Below are 16,825 nucleotides of genomic sequence, written 5' to 3'. Positions count from 1 at the left end.
TAATTATTTCAGAGAGAACTGGGACACTACGTCCTCGAACCTAATTGTGTGGGACGCCATGAAGGTTGTGATAAGAGGGGATGCGATCGGCCAACTGGTGGGGGCCAGACAAGAAATTCACAGGAAACTCTGTGAGGTCGAGGACCACCTGAAAGAACGGGAGTAGACCCTGGGCGTAAGGGAGACTTTCAACTATGCAACATAGACCATGCGGAACTCCTAGAAACACTGAGGGTTATTGATTACGGGGACTATTTGAGGCGTCAACAGGCTGAAGCGAATAGATCTGGAGCCCTGCTGGCTCGTCTGGTCCGTGACACTCCTGAAGTCCCTGTGATTACGAGCATCAGAGACGAAACGCGTAGGGAGGTGACCACACAGTCTGAGATTAATGCTGCATTTAGGGTTCACTTGGAGATGCTATATGCCCCTTCCCCCGAGGGCGCTGGAGACGACATGATGGAATTCCTACGAGATCTGCCGTTCCCAACCCTGACCCGGGAGGTATGGACTGAGCTGGCTGGACCCATAACACAACAGGAAATAAAACTAGCTATCCACTCCCTTAATCGGGGCAAACCCCCTGGCATGGACGGGCTGCCTGCGGAATTTTATCAGAATTACTCTGAAACGCTGGTACCCATTTTAGAGAAAATTTTCAATGACTGCCTACGAGGTCGGTCATCTACCTGCCACGACCATGCAAGCTTCTGTGATATCCATCCCGAAACCCGGCAGGGATACCCTTGACTTAAGTAACTACAGACCCCTCTCAATGCTCCCCACGGAGTATAAAATACTTAGAAAAGCTATCGCTATGCGCATACAGGCCCATCTCCCTGCCTTAATCCACCCAGACCAATTATTATTATTATTATTATAGACATTTATTGAGCGCACAGCTACCCCCAACGGGGGTGTCCCGGCGCTGAGGAATGCAGATCAAGGGGGCAGGAATTAGTAGCCTAAAAATAGGAAGGTTTTCAATTTGCCCCTGAACTGAGATTCAGTGTCAATAGTCCTAAGACTGATGGGCAGAGAGTTCCACAGTTTGGATACTGCCACTGTGAAGGCTCTGCCTCCCTTTCTCGCAAAACAAAATCGGGGGGTTGACAGAAGGTGAAGGTGGTTCGACCTAAGATTGAGAGAGGAGTAGACTGGTTTTAGTCTGTGTCTCAGATATTTTGGGCCTTTTCCGTTGAGAGCTCTAAAAGCTAGTACCAGGGCCTTAAATGTAACGCGAGCAGTGATCGGTAACCAATGCAATTTCTTCAAGTGGGGGGAGATCGAGTGTCGATAGGGGACTTTGCAGATTAGCCTGGCAGCGGCGTTCTGCACTATCTGCAGTCTGTGAAGCAGATAGGCAGGTAGTCCCACATATAGACTGTTCGCGTAATCTAAGTGCGCGTGATTAGGGCATGTGTCGCTGTCTTCAATGCTTCCTTAGGAAGAGAGGGGGAGATTTTTCTTAGCATATGAAGTTTCCCAAAGCATGCTGAGGTGACTTTCTGAATCTGGCTTTTAAAAGATAAGTCATTATCAAATTGAACTCCAAGATTGCGGGCCACCCTCACCGGGGAAGGTGGTGGGTTGAGTTTCGCAGGCCACCAGGTGGAGGGGGTAAGGGAATCGTTTGATTAAAAAATAACACCCTAGTCTTGTCCGTGTTAAGTTTTAACGTGTTTGAAGTCATCCAAGCCGCGAAATTGGAAAGACCGATTCTGAAGTTGTCAAAACCAGAGGGTGAGTGATCTTTAAGAGAAAAAATAAGCTGAGTATCGTCAGCATACGATATCACTCTTACCCCCAGAGACTCAATTACCTTTGCTAGGGGTGCAACATAAATGTTAAAAAAGAGGGGGCTCAGGGCAGATCCTTGGGGCACCCCGCAGCCAAGAGGCTTCCTGTCTTTGGACCAGAAAGGGCGGCACCAGACTTGTTGTGTGCGGTCTGTAAGAAAGGAAGTAATCCAGGCTAGAGGGGTGCCGCAGATCCCTATCTCACGGAGTCTATTCAGGAGGATGGCATGGGAGACCGTATCGAAGGCTGCAGACAAGTCGAGGAGCACAAGCATGGCTACCTCTCCCCTGTCCACAGTCTCCCGCACGGTCTCTGCCACCTCTAGAAGTGCTGTCTCCATGCTATAGCTGGTCCTAAAACCGGATTGCGAGTCATGTAACAGATCATGGCTTTCAATATAGTCCGATAGTTGTTCCTGTACTATTTTTTCCAAAATGTTGGCAGGTTTTGGTAACAGGGATATCGGGCGGTAGTTACTGAGAACAGCAGGGTCCGCGTCGGGTTTCTTTAAAAGGGGGATGAGAATTGCCTGCTTCCAAGTCTCCGGAAACTGACCTGATACGAGAGAGGAGTTCCATATCGATAGGAGAGATTGCACAATCGCCGGAGCAACTGTGGAGAAAACTTGAGCAGGCATCGGATCTAAGGGTGAGCCTGATTTACATAGATGGAGTTTATTCAGTGCAGTATCTAAGGCGATGGATTTGAACGTCTTAAGCCTCTTGTCCTTGGGCATGAGATCGGTGGGAGGTGTGTCATCTGTATCAGGGTTATGCACTGTATTAAAAGAGGCATAGATGAGAGTAATTTTCTCATGAAAGAAATTGGATAATTTATCACAGAGTTCTTGACAGGGCTCTGTCTTGTGCAGAAGGGCAGCAGGGTTGGTGAAATCTTTTACTACTTGGAAGAGTGCCTTGGCACAATTATCTGCAGATTTAATTTTACTGGCAAAGTATTCCCTTATGGCAGTTTGTTTGAGTTTGTGGAAATTTTTTAGTGCCCCTCTGTACGTTATTTTGGCGGCTGGGTCATAGGTACGACGCCAGAGGCGTTCAAGCTTTTTACATTTACTTTTTTCTTCCCGCAGCAGCTGGGAGAATCAGGGAGCAGAAGGCTTGGTTCTGGCTGAAGAAAGGGTAGTGAGGGGGGCAATGTTTTCAATGGCCGTAGTGATGTATTGATTTAGATTAGCAACGTCCTCATTTATATTCGCGGAGGGTTGCCATTTGAGCTTGGCTAAAGCAGGCTCAAGCTCCTCAAGCGTTACTTTGAACCACTTTCTACCTGTCCTCTCCAACCTACAGACTGGGGTCACAATAGTGGCGAGTTTTAGGTTAAAAGGGATAGTGAAGTGGTCCGACCAAGTCACAGGGAGAGGGGCCAAGGTGGAAAGGCCGGGTAAGTTGGTGAAAATAAGGTCTAACGTGTGCCCAGCAGAGTGTGTGGGGCCAACAACTTTCTGCAGAAGGTTAATACCCTCCATGGTCTCTACCAAGGAGCATGCCTTTGCACAATTACTGCCATCTACATGTAGGTTAAAATCCCCCAGGACAGTAAAGTGAGGATGTTTTAGTGAGAGGTCAGCTAACCTCGACAGTAATTTGGTGATATGGATGGGGGGAGTATTAGGTGGGTTGTAGATAAGTACCCCTGCACAAATAAGGAGAGCTGCCTCGGAAATGCAAAAATACATAGCTTCAATGGGACCCAAATTGTCTAGTTTTTTAGAAGAGATTATCCAATGGGATCTAAGAATAATAGCTATTCCTCCCCCTGTCTTTGAACCAGATCTATTAAGCCCAGCAAATTGATAGTTTGGAGGGACAGCTAGGGCGATGTCGAGGTGCGAGGACTCTTTAGTCCAAGTTTCCGTGAGGAACATCGGGTCCCAAGCATTCATTGTAAGGGAGAGCCAGATGTCACTAGCATGTTTAGGCAGGGAACGGCAATTGATCAGACAAGCCTTTAATTCACGCGGAAGGGTGCTACGGCAGCTCTCTCTGGTAACCCTGCATGTATTGCATATCGAAGGATGCAGGGAAAAGTGGCAGTTAGGGCAAGTATAGCTTTGCTGGGCTAGCGTCTGGTTGTACCTCGTATGGTTATCAGCTGATAGGGGTCTAAGGTCTAAGAGACTTTCTCTGGACCAGCTACGGCGTATTATTGGGTCAGTTTCGGGCATAATGACTGGCGCTGGTGCGCGGGCCAGGCGCAGATGGGCTTGCCTTAGGCGCGCCACCGGCGCGCCCGCTGCGCTCGCCCGCTGCGCGTTCTCTGACACATGGGATATATAGGAAGCGGAGCTTGCAATCAGCTCCGCCCCATGTGGTGCCGGAACCGCCCTGCGCGTTCTGGTGCAGGTCTCCACGCCCTCCACTCAAACAGCACACAGCTGCGGGGACCGAGGCGGGAGCCGAGAGATAGCAATGTAAGTGTGCAAAATAGCAGGTTTAAATGTGGTTAAAATCGCAAATCATTTTTAAAACATTCTAAACGCTGTTCAAGTTAAAATAATGCCACCAATGCTCAAAATCGAGTGTACACACAAGGGTAAATCACAAAGGGTGTTGGTGGGGTCAGGCAGCCGCCTACTCACCGCAATCCTCAATGCGGTTTCCTACCGGGGAGGAGTACCTCCCAGAATACGAGACGACTCCACGCACTCATGTCGGCCACGCCACTGGACCTGCCTCAGGCCGGTTGTATCGCCCTGGACCTCCGACAAGCATTCGACTCCTTAACATGGAGCTTTATGTTTGAAGTCATAAGACGCTTCGGCTTCCCTGACACCCTGATAAAGTGGATTCGCTTGCTATACACAAACCCGACGGCTAGAGCATGTACGGGCAGGTATACCTTGGATAGCTGGGCATTATCATTCTGTTTCAACATGGGGAAGTGAACTGTGCTTATCGAACGCTCTCTGTATCGCAATATGTAACTTTGTACTGTAGACCCAACTATTACTTTATCATTGCCTTGTACTTTTTATTTCATTTTCGCAATAAATATTGTTTAACACAAAAAAAAAAAAAAAAAACGAACACCTCCACTAGCATTGTTTACATCTGTTTAGCACCCAAAACACTGCTAAGGCCTCTTTTTCATTTGTTGAATAGCATGTTTCTGCCCCTTTCATTTCAAGATTTTTTTTTATTATTATTAAAAGTTTTACAGATATAATACAGATACAGTACAGTCGTAATGCGGGGGCACATACAGACGAGGTGCAGGTATATTGTGGTGAACAAACGGCGTTTGGTATTGTTGTTGCTATTGGTAGACGACGTATCTGTAGGCCCCTAGAGTGAAGGAAATAAGACTAGAGAGAAGAAAAGGAGGGGGGGGGTTGTTATTTCTAACCTTGGCTGGTTATTCCCTTTGGTGTTTGGCCATATTGTCCATCTAGGGGGGTTTGTGCGATTCTAAATGTGCATCTAAGGCGCTCCACATCGCACTTCTAGCTGTGTGGTTGGTTGCATGTTTTGCTGTGACATTGTCCGCGCCTCTCTGGAAGGTCACCCAGTTTATCCATCTCTTAAAGGTTGCTTTACTAGTAGATTTCCAGGTCACTAGGATTGTTTTAACAACCGCTGTGAGTAGGAGATCTACTAGTTCTCTATCGTCCCTGGATTCTAGGTCTGGGGCCAAGAATGCGGTGGCGATTCCGTCCAGACATTGTTGTATGGTTTCCCCCACTACCGTGTTGATGAAGTTGTTGACTTTCCCTCAAAAGAGCCTGACCTTGGGGCATTCGTAGATGATGTGAGCTAGATCACCCTTTGCTTTATGGCAGTTCCAGCATGTGTCATTCTCTGTGGCGCCTACTGTAGCCAGACGGGCCGGCGTCCAGAACATTCTGTGCCGTAGCCAGTACTTTGTTTGCGCTAGTTGTGGGGAGACTTTATTCTTGAAAGCTGAGACCCATAGCCGGGATTTCTCATCTTCGCTAAAGTGCCTGTTGTGCAGTGATTCTCAGAACGACATCGTTCTGGTGTTCAGTGTTGAAATCTGTGGGCTTAAGAGTTTGTATAGGTGAGCTGTTTGATGTCCGATCTTGTTTAGGTTGTGCATGTACTCTATGATGGAGGGTGTTTCTCTGGTGCGGTTCGCTTTAGTTATGGCAGTTCTGATTTTCAAGAATTCATAGAATTCAATGTTGGGTAAGTTGTGCATCTTTTTCAGCATTTCAAATGTGAGTGGTGTGCCCTCCTTCCCCAGCTGAGCGGGTGTGGTGATTCCTCTACCGTGCCGGCTGTCCAGTCATCTAAGTTCCTGTGGGAGGGGTAGGTGCAGAGATGCCTGCCACCAGCGACTTTTGAGGAACTCCTCACTCACTGCTGGCCCCACCTGGACAGCTCGTGAGTCCTTCAGGAGGGATTACAACGGTTCCCAGGAGGTCCCTCGTAAGGAACCATTTCTGAACGACATTATACAGGTCGTATATCGGTGTCCTCTAAATTTGGAGGATACAAGCAATTATATGAGCACGAAGGTCCTGACGAATCGCCCTTAGGGCGAGAAACATGTCGACCGCTTTCACAACAAGGGTTGAATAAGGGTTGGTTTCATTGTTCACCACTCCTTAATACCCCTTTATTTTTTAACAAAGCAGTGAGCCTGACTATTAAAATAATCTCCAATAGGACTCTACTGACTTTTTTTAAACCACCACCACGCTCACTATTGCACTCTTATAGGCCCCTCACACACACACACCCGTTGGCTCGGAATAGAAGATCTCCGCCAAAGTGCAGCTTCCCTTGCTGCCCGACGGGCATTGCACCGCCAGCCTGCCGTAGGAGCAGGATACCGATGATGACGCTGGACGGTCATCGGCTGGGACAACAGTTGTGGTCCTGCCGGTAGCCTGTGTGAGGTATCCTTACATTCTGAAAAGGGTCTACACCATGCACTTAACCCCCACGTTTTAACTGAGTGAGAGAGAAGATAGGCTGAGCTAATTTCCTAGCTCCCATTGGGGAACTCTGTACAATTCTCATTGTTTGCTGCTTCCTAGGACGAGTACATTGGACCCCACTAAAAATCGTCCACCCCTATTCCCCCTGTTTGATACCCGATTCCTCTTCCGTACCACTCCTTGTTTGCGAGCGTTCTGCCTCTATATGTTATTTTTGAGTTGAACCAGATTGACTCCCAGCTCGTCCTCCTGATACTGTGTTCCATTTTCCTGTCTACTTTCAAGAGTGCTACCTTGGTATTTTTGAGTACTGCGTTGGTTGCCTCGGGGTGCTTGTTGGCTGTGAGTATGGCTACAGGGTCGGCCCCTCCTAGTATGTCCCTTTTCAACTCGAGCCATACTGGTGTGTATTCCTGGGCTGGGATGAGCCAAAATATCAATAAAATAAATGCAAAAACACTTGTGAAAAAAAATTAAAGGTAAGTATGCACTTGTGGAAAAATGCATTTTTTTGCTTTTTTCAAAGGAATTGCAAATTGCTATCAACTTGAAGTTGATGGTAATTTGCGATTCTAAATTGCGAAAATGCAATTTGCAAATGCATAATGCATCGCAATTAGGGAATCTCAATTTGCAAAATAGGTCATCGCAAAAATTGCTTTTACCTGTTTTGCGAATGTCTTTGGGCTTGATGCATCGCAAATAGCATTTTACCAGTCGCAAATGGGCCGATTCTGCGAATCAGCCCGTTTGCGACTGGTAAAATGCTTGATGCATGGGCCCCGTAATTCTTTATTACCATTAGGGTCTGATTTCCCCCCCCCCCCCCCCCCTCCCCCTCCCCACCACCACCACAAGCAAACAGAAACTACTGCAAATGGAGATAGTGCCGGGCCTTTATTCCATTAGTCACAAAGGCACTAGGAGTGTCATAAGGTGTTGCGGACCTCAGTAGGTTTGACTCCCTTCCAAACGAAATCCAAAGACAGAATGATCGCCAAGGATCATAAAGCTGATGCCCTGGGGGGGGCTCCTGGAATATAAAAAAAAAGCTGAGGGGGACATTCCTGTGAAGTATTCCAGCTGACCAGTAGCAACAGGACGTGGACTGGACTTTGTTGTTGCCATCTGCCTGACACCCTGAGTGTCTCTAAGTATTCCCCTAGAGGTCTTTGGAGGCCTTGGAATTGCACTCCTGTGATTGTTTGGATACCAATAGAGGTTCAGGAACGTTTTCAAATCCTTTGCTCCAGTGCTTCAGGGGGGACCGAATTTCAGTTTTGTCCCACATCGAGATGAAGTTTTATTCAGAAAAAAGACAAAGTAACTCTACAGAAACTGGATTTTTGTTTTATTACATTTTGTAAAAATACTACACAAGGAGGGCCAAAAGGAAGGATATTTATAGACCAACCCAATTTAAATCCCCTGTTTCTTACAATCAGAACAACAATAAAATGAGGTGGTCTCTTGATCTATTTGTGTGAGAAGTATATTCTCTAGATATATACTACTCTTCCCACTAACTATCTCCTGTCAGAGGTAAACAACTTTTATAACGAAACGTTATCTCTGTGGGGAATCACAGCGCGGTCTTTATCACCACCGCGTTGTGATTCCGCCTACCATTACTCCGCAAGTCGGAACAACGACCTGCGGAGGAGGGGGGGGAGGTGTTGGATTTAAAATCCAACACCTTCCCTAGTGTCCGCATAGACTGGAGTTGGAATAGTAAATTATACTATTCCAACTTCCAGTGCCCCACCTCCGAAAGTCATTGTTACGACTTGTGGAGTAAAGGTATGCGGAACCACAACGCGGTCCTGATAATGACTGTGTTGTGATTCCCCGCGGAGAAAAAGGCTGCGGGATTATACATTCCCTGTCAGAATAGTGAGAGAGAAGGCGCAATAATGCAGACGACTATAATCAAGAAAATTTAAGAAAAGGGTGAACCGTAGCCACTTTTTGGTATCCCATCATTGCACATAAATGTGTGCCCAGTTTCATCATCTGGGTATTACCAAACAACTATATCAAGTTCTCCCTTTGGCATTAAGAAGAAACAAGAACAATAGTTGTATCCTCTTGTGGATTCTCACAAGAAAAAAGTGCAAGACAAGAGAAACATTTCTTCCAAAGTTAATGTCTTCGGTTTCTTGGTTGTGTAGAGCCTTGTGTGCGTGGGTCAGCTGCTTGAAGTGGCATCTCTACTGTACGGGGAACCAGTGGAATTGCCTAGGGTAGGGTGTGATGCAGATTGGGTGGGAGAGGCCAAGGATGAGTCAGGGTGCAGTTCTGTATGGTCTGGAGTCTTGAGGGCATTGTCTTAGTCCAGTCAGCTGGTGATGAGGGCCTGTCTCACGGGGTGTCTCATGTGTAGGAGTGGCCACTTGAAGATCCTACATAGCATGACCAGAGTGAGGAAGCAGATCGAGGAGACTGTGTTGATCTGTGACTTCACAGTGAGCTTGTTGTCCGTGATGATTTTGAGGTTACTGGCTGGTCGGAAGGAGTGGATGCAGGTCTAGGTCTGGTGACCACCAATTGTCTTTCAATGTGTTGCTGTTGTTGCTAAACATCAGTACTTCCGTCTTGTCTGTGGTCAGCTACAGGCAGTTTTTCTTCATCCTGTTGCCGAAGTTTGTTATGCATCTGTGGAAATTGGTTCTGGGGGTAGTGGGATTGTCGGTGAGCGAGTGGATGAGTTTGGTATCGTCTGTGTAGGAAAATATGTTGAGACCATGGGATCTGATGATGTTGGCCAGTGGGGTCCTACATGTGTTGAAGAGAGTGGGTGTGAGAGATGTGCCCTGGGGACTCTGGGTTGATCTTCTTGGGCTCAGAGGTGAAATTTAGGAGGTGGATCCTCTGGGTTCTTCCGGTGAGGAAGGAGGTGATCCATCTGAGCGCATCACCTTGGATGCAGATGTGGTGGAGTCTTTCCATTAGCCTGTGGTGGGATACAGTGTCAAAGGCTGCTGAGAGGTCGAGGAGGATCAAAGCTGCTGTTTCTCCTCTGCCGAGGAGGGGTCGGATGTTGTCGGTGGCTGCGATGAGTGTAGTTTTGGTTCTGTGATTGCTGTGGAAGCTGGATTGGGAGGAGTCTAGTAGCTGGTTCTGCTCCAGGTGTGTCATGAGTTGTGTGGATTATCTTTTCCAGTTCCTTTGCTGGGAATGGGAGCAGGGAGATTGGCCGGTAGTTTTTGAGTTTGCTAAGGTCTGCGGAGGGTTTTGATAAATGTGTTTGAGTAGAGTGTTGTGTTCCTGGACGATCCTTTGGTTTCCTTTGGTTTCCCTAGCTTGAAGATGTGGTGTGGGCATTGGTCTGTGGGAGCTCCCAAGTGGATGGATTTCATGGTGGAGGTGGTGTCCTGGGTGGAGAGGATGTTCCAGGTGGTCAATGTGTGGTTTGTGTCGGTTATGGTGGTAGCGTATCTGTAGAGGATGTCCGTGGGTGTGGGTTGTGGTTGAAGTTTCTGTATATGGTTGCAAAATTGTGGGTGAGGTTGTCGCACAGCTCCTGTGAGGGCATGATATTGTTTTCACTGACAGCCGGGTTGGAGAATTCCTTAACAATGCTGTTGCCGCTGGTTTTGATACATGCGGCAAGGGCTGTCTTCTATGTTGCCCTCAGCAAGCAGTAGTAGAGGTTGAGGGAGGTCTTGAAGGCTGCCCTGTTTGTGGTTTCCTTGCTGGCGCGCCATCTCCTCCCCAACTGTATGCTGTCCGGTTTTGCTTTTCTGTGTTCTTTGGTGTACCAGCTCTCTCTGGATGTTGCTCTTGATGGGGACGATACGGTCTGCTCAATTGGTGATCCATGTGTTGAAGTTTTTTACTCCCTGTTCGAGGTGTGTGCCAGTAGCAGGGTTGGAGGTGTTGAGGGCGTTCACCCAAGCAGGTCTCTGAGGTTTTGTTTCACCTAATCCTTTAGCATAATCCTTCCGCAAATGATGTAAGTGGCCAGGGCAGTCCTTATTGGCACATTTATAATATTAGTACAGTACATCACCATGTGCATTCCCTCATCTAATCAATGAGGCTTAAATAGTAAGACCTAATCATTTGTTTCTTCACAAAAGCAGTGCCATCCCATAAACAGATATCGATGCATTAGATAGTCAAGTTTACAGCAATAATTGGCAATAAGTTTCGCTGTGTGAGACTACATCTTCCTTGTCCCTCAGCGTCGACGCTGGGCCAGCTGTTCAGCAATAGTTTTCACAAAAGTAGATGCTAGTTGCAGCATTGCGAAGGTCTTCTGTTGACCCTTGTAGTCTTTTGGAGAGTTTATCAGAAATAGGGGTTTCAGGTGCATTTCTGGACTTGCTCTCCTCCTTTCTAAGTGGCCATCCATTGAAAGAATTTAAAGGTGAGGCCGCTGTTAGGAAAATGAGTTGCCTGCATAAATAAAATTCTTTGAAGATGCGCAGAGGTGGCTAGAGTTTGTGCTGGTACTTTTACCCTTGCACATGCCGGGATGTAGTTAACTTTGCTGTTTACAGCGAGAGAGAGTGAGAGCATTAACAGTGAAAAGACTGATTATTAATATCGAATATCGTTTAGCTGATTTTTCTTGGATGGATAGGGTATTGCTCTTAGGGGAGAGGAGTAGAAGTTCGGTCTTTTTGGGGTTCAGCTTAAGGTGGTTGGTGTTTAGCCAAGGTTGAATCTACATGCTTGATGTCGCTGGGTGATTTAATTATGTAGTAGAGTTGAGTGTCATTGGCAAATAGGTGATATTTGATACCAGCTTGGTTCAGGATAATTGTGAGAGGTTCCATGAAATGATTGAATATGGATAGCAAGAGGATGGAAACTTGAGGTACACCTTCAGGTACTGGTTCCGGCTTCGAGCGACATCTGTGGATTTTTATTTGCTGTGAGCGATGTTGAAGTTAGGACGTGAGCCATCTCAGGACTGAACCATTGATAACAGTGCAGTTCTGGAGTGTCTCAAGTAAAGCTGGGTGATGTACTGTATTAGATGCCGCTGATAGGTCGAGTAGGATTAGGAGCCACAAATCGCCTTCATCTAAGGCACTGTGAATGCTGTAAGTTATATTGAGCATAGCAGTTTCAGTGCTGCATCCTTTCCTGAATCCTGACTGGTTGGTTGAGTTGAAGTAGGACACACTTAAAAGTTTTAGCAAGGAAAGGAAGATTGGTGATGGATCTCAAGTTGTTGAGAATGTTGGGGGTCAGCCCCAGGTTTTTAAAATAATGCTGGTGTTTTGGCCGTGTTGGAGGGAGTCAGGTACGCGCCTGATCAAAGAGAAAAATTGATGATATGGTTGAGGTTTTGCACTAGGGTGGAGGACAGAAGGTCGGTAAAGTGGGATGTGGCCTTCAGTTTGGCAATCATTTACAAAATGTCACCTTCTGTAATAGGTTTGAAGTCAGACCGTTTAGCATTATTCTTCAGTTGAGGGAGTTTATTATGTGCTCTGTTATGCTTTGTAGAGTCCTTCTGGTCTTTAGTTGGGAACTGAGGGGGAGTTTCTGTGTCAATTGGTTAGTCACTGGAGCCGATGGGCTGGAATGTTGGAATATTGTCAAGGGTAAGGATAGTTTGATCTTGACAACTTAGTCAGCGAGGACGTTGGCTACTTCTTCGCAGCGTTCAGTGGTGTTCATTGTTTCTTGTTGGGAGGTAAGAATAGTTTGTTGTTTTATTATGTTGAAGGGCTTCGCTCGGTCGAGTTGGTTACGAAAGAAAGTGGCTTTTTCCCTTAAAATGTGTTTCTTGTGGGCGAGCCGTTCAGATCTTAGAAGTGAGAGATTCGCCAGTGAGTGGTTCTGTCTCCATAATCTTTCGGTCTGTCTAAGTTGCCTTGTTTCGTTGTTAAGGTCTAAGTGGAAACTGGATCTGGATTTGATTTTTCTTAATCTCTTTAGTTTGAGTGGTGCACCCAGTCATCTAACCTGGGTTGGTTTAAGGGCCCAATGAGGATCCATCTATCGTCAACCGGCTTTGGTGTATGAATTGGTTCTATCGAACTCCTATGTGCCTCTCTTCCTCGGTTGTGGAACAATGGAGTAACCAATAGTCTCCTCCTTTTAAAAGAACTCTGTTCTGGACAACTAAGCAGTATTAACTGTCAGTATTTTAACCCAAAGTGGTATCTACTTTTTATGTGTGGATGGGGCACGTCGGGGGGGGGGGATCTTAATCAAGTTTTTATACTGTAAAGATTTTAGGTAATCGTGCAGTTCATCAATAAAGTAAAGTAAAGAGTGGTGCAACCTGTTTAATAACATTGGTCATCGATGAGCTATAGTGGGCAGTGAGTTCATCAACAGTTTGAAGGAGGTGTTGCAAATGTAGTTTAGCATTGATCCTGAATTCTAGCTCGGTAAGTGGGATATGTTTGATATTCAAATTCAAAAAAGCTTTATTTCGATATACAAAGTAATATCATAAAAGCATACATTGTTAAGAACAAGTATAAATCGCAAAGTGCCAGAGTGTTTCCATTATGGGTACACCATACATTTTAAAAACAGGGGTATGATCAGAAAGTGACAAGTGCATTTAAAAAGCAAAAAAATATCAATAGGACAATCATGTACAATAAAATTTGATGAGTTTAAAAAGCTCTAAAATACATAAACACATATGTTACATCGAGTTCCTAAACTTTACCAAAAGTTTCAAAAATGTAGCTAAGGTGTGGCCCAATTCCATACCTTCTAGCCGTTGTAGTCTATAAAAAGCGTTTCTACAAGACCGGAGGCCCCACTCCTTAAAAATTGGCTTAAGTAAGGTCTTTCTTGGAACCTCATAAAATTTACAAAATAAAATACAATGCATATTAGTTTGGGGGGCGAGATCATCACAGGGGCAGAGCGGTAAATCTCTCGACCAGTCATTACAGGCTGGAAAAGTAATTAAGCGATAAAAAGATCCCAGTCTAAACCTTGCAAGTAGCATTCTAGTGTAACAATTAAGGTCACTTGCAAGGTACAATTGCAGTCGCTGTTCTATAGTAATTTGCTGGTAAGCTAAAACAGATTTTTTCAATTTTTCCGTGGACCATCTTTTATTCGCTAGATGGTCCGTTGCCAATTTACGCAGGACTTTCCTCTGCATCGTTTCCATACTAGGTGGGTTCTTAAAAAACTCGGGGTGGCCAATCTCAGTCAACATTGCTTCTACAAAAGACAGCCATTTAATTTGCCTTATACCATCAAGGTTTATGCAGTCCGATATTATATTGCGATTAAAGGCTGTCTTTGGAGTTACCCACAGCTTATGCCATAGCAAGATAGGCTCAGTCATTATAATATCGGAGATATATGGGAGTCCCAGTTCTAAGTGTACAAGATAACTAGCTGTAGATTTAGGGACCCCAAGGAGGTATCTGAGAAAACAATTTTCGGATTGCTGAATTGACACTGAAGTATCAATCCCCCAGATACCAAAGCCATAAGTGGCTGTGGATACACATTTAGCCTTGTATATTACGATCAGCTCCTTGACTGGTCTACCCCCGATTTTAGCGGCAAAATTCTGCGAAGCTCCAATCGCCCTAGAAAATGCTAATTTTCTAGCTTTAATTGCAGTATGCCAAGAACACTTCCTATAAAAAGAAATCCCAAGATAGGGGAATTGGTCTATGGTCGCTATCCTTCTACCCTCGAGGAAAATGGGACAAGGTACTTTCTTTGTTCCACGTCGACAGGACATGGAAAAGGTTTTTGATATATTAACCTTAAGTCCCTTTTGCCTCATAAAAAGTGTAAACTTTGAGACAGCCCTCTGTAGGCCCAGCCTGGTTTGCGACATGATGGCAGCGTCGTCCGCATACAAAAGGATGGGGACGGGATGGCCCTGGACTGAGGGGTAATCATATTGAAAACTCTTAAGGTGGTCGCCAATAGAGTTAATATAGAGGGAGAAGAGTAGGGGCACTAAAATGCACCCCTGTCTCACCCCCCTCTTGATGGAGAATCTTGACGAGCACTCCCCTCGTTGTCCAAAGCGCACCCTCGCCCCAGCATCCCTGTATAATTCCTTGATAAAATTAAGAATTGAAGGTTCTATACCCAGGTCCTCAAGTGTGGGCCATAGCTGATTATGATCAACACAATCGAAGGCTGAACTCAAATCAATAAAAGTAATAAAAAGGTTCCCTTTCTTGGCTTGGGTATATTTAGAAATTAAAAAGTAAAAATTTTGACTCTGCTCAACCGTTCCCATACCAGGGCGAAAGCCATACTGAAAGATCGATAAAATGTTGCCTTCCTCAGTCTATTGTTGCACACGCTTTAAAATAATGCGGCCAGCTACCTTCATTAAGGCGTCAAGGAGAGAAATTGGACGATGGCAAGATGGATCATGCCTGTCCCCCTTTTTAAATATAGGAACAACTATCGCCTCTGACCACGTTGCAATAAGTCCGTGGGTGTGTAGTATCCTCACATGGTGTTTCTTTCCCTGTGTTCTTCACTCTAGCTTCTCAGCATGTGTCTGTGTCCTGTGTATGGAATGTTGGTGCTTGGACCTTCACTAGAATGCCTGGGTGACTGGATGAGGGGTGACAGTTGGTCAGAGAGGCTGAGCAGCTAGCAGGCTGCTCCTGGTGGGGCTGTGGTTTACTGTAATTTGGGTGACTGGATGAGGGGTGACAGTTGGTCAGAGAGGCTGAGCAGCTAGCAGGCTGCTCCTGGTGGGGCTGTGGTTTAATGTAATTTACCACCTGTTACTTACTTGTGAATAAACCTACTTGGTTTACATCATACCAGCGTAGCGTGGTTACTACAGGGTGTTAGCAGAATTCATCACAATGGTTAGTAATGGGGCCCAGAGATCAATTTCAGCTTCAAAAACATCAATAGGTATCGCATCCGGGCCGGGTGCCTTGCCTGTTTGATGTTCCTAGGCCAGTGCATGGGATTACAGGAACGTGCTGGGAAGGATGTGTGGTGTAGCTTGAGATTGAATAGAATTTGATGGTTGTCCAACCAGTCGATAGGCAAGATGTAAGGAAGGGAAACAAGCTTACTTCTAATAATTCTTGCATCCGGAGTTGAACTATTATTGCGGGTCGATTCATTACTGAGTTGCTTGAGATTGTTGATTTCCAGTAGGTTATTTAGGTTGCAGATTGTGGGGTCGTCATTGTTGTTCCAGGGCAGGTTGAAGTCTCCCAGGAGCACATCTTTGGCGCCAGTTAGTGAGAATTGAGTTATTAGAGCGGTAAGTTCCTCTGTGAAGAGTGCGATCACCGGGTGGGTTATAAAAGGTGTGGAGTTTGGTGGGAGTGCTGTCTTCAGTTTAAATTTCGGGACAAAGATATTCGAAGGTCGAGTAGTTCAGGGCCTCTGAGGGGTCAAGTTGGGTTGAGAGTGTGAGTTCTTTGCAAGATATGGTGGTGATGCCCACTTGCGAGCCCTGACCCAGGAGGCTGGGCATAATTTTGTGTCAAATGTCTTTGGAAAAAGTTAAAGATTATAGGTCTGCCCTCTTGGCCTTTTCACCTGTGCCGTACCAGCCTTCTGTGTTGGTGAGGTTCTTAAAAAGTTTAATGCACATGTTTCTGCCAAAGTCCTTCGTTAAGCCTTAATGGACCCTTAAATTAATCCTTACAAATGGACCTGCTGGCCATTTGTGCCCATGCCAGTTGTTCTCCACAGCATCAAGATGCTTTTTCGTACTGCCAATATGTCTGTGCACCATTTCAGTGAGCTGCAAGAAACTGCAGTTGGGAATATCCATCAGAAGAACAAGTTACTTTCTTCTCTAACGCTGTTTCTGGTAGGTAGTCTATCTAACTGCAGATTCTTCACTGTCCTCCCTCCTCTGTATTCTCTGGAGTGGGCTTGTGTACCTTTTAAAAAAGTTCCGGTTTAATTTTGGCAACTTGTCACTCAGATTTGTCCTAATTAATCCACATTTGAGGATGTGGAAGAATGAAAGCCAAAACTGTTGTCAGCTTACAATAGCGGTGCCTATTTTGTGCGCTGCTCCTTTCACTTCCGGAGTGGCGAAAGGCTATTGCCGAATCTTAAGGCATCACCTGCAGCGCATTTAAAAGTCTCCTTCCAAGCAGGCGCCTAGGATTATTCTAAAGGTGAAAAATCTGCAGTTAGAATATC

General features: G+C 45.8%; 1 protein-coding gene across 2 annotated transcripts in view; it reads left to right on the top strand.

Annotated features, from left to right (window-relative positions):
• The window catches only part of ALDH18A1 (aldehyde dehydrogenase 18 family member A1), a 508,980-nt gene that overhangs the window by 389,564 nt on the left and 102,591 nt on the right, over positions 1–16,825 (top strand). The gene's annotated exons all lie outside the window — the stretch shown is intronic.

Source organism: Lissotriton vulgaris, chromosome 5 (assembly GCF_964263255.1).
Source record: "Lissotriton vulgaris chromosome 5, aLisVul1.2, whole genome shotgun sequence".
Taxonomy (NCBI): domain Eukaryota; kingdom Metazoa; phylum Chordata; class Amphibia; order Caudata; family Salamandridae; genus Lissotriton; species Lissotriton vulgaris.
Note: the sequence above shows the minus strand (reverse complement) of the source record. Positions and strands in the feature narration are given on the sequence as shown.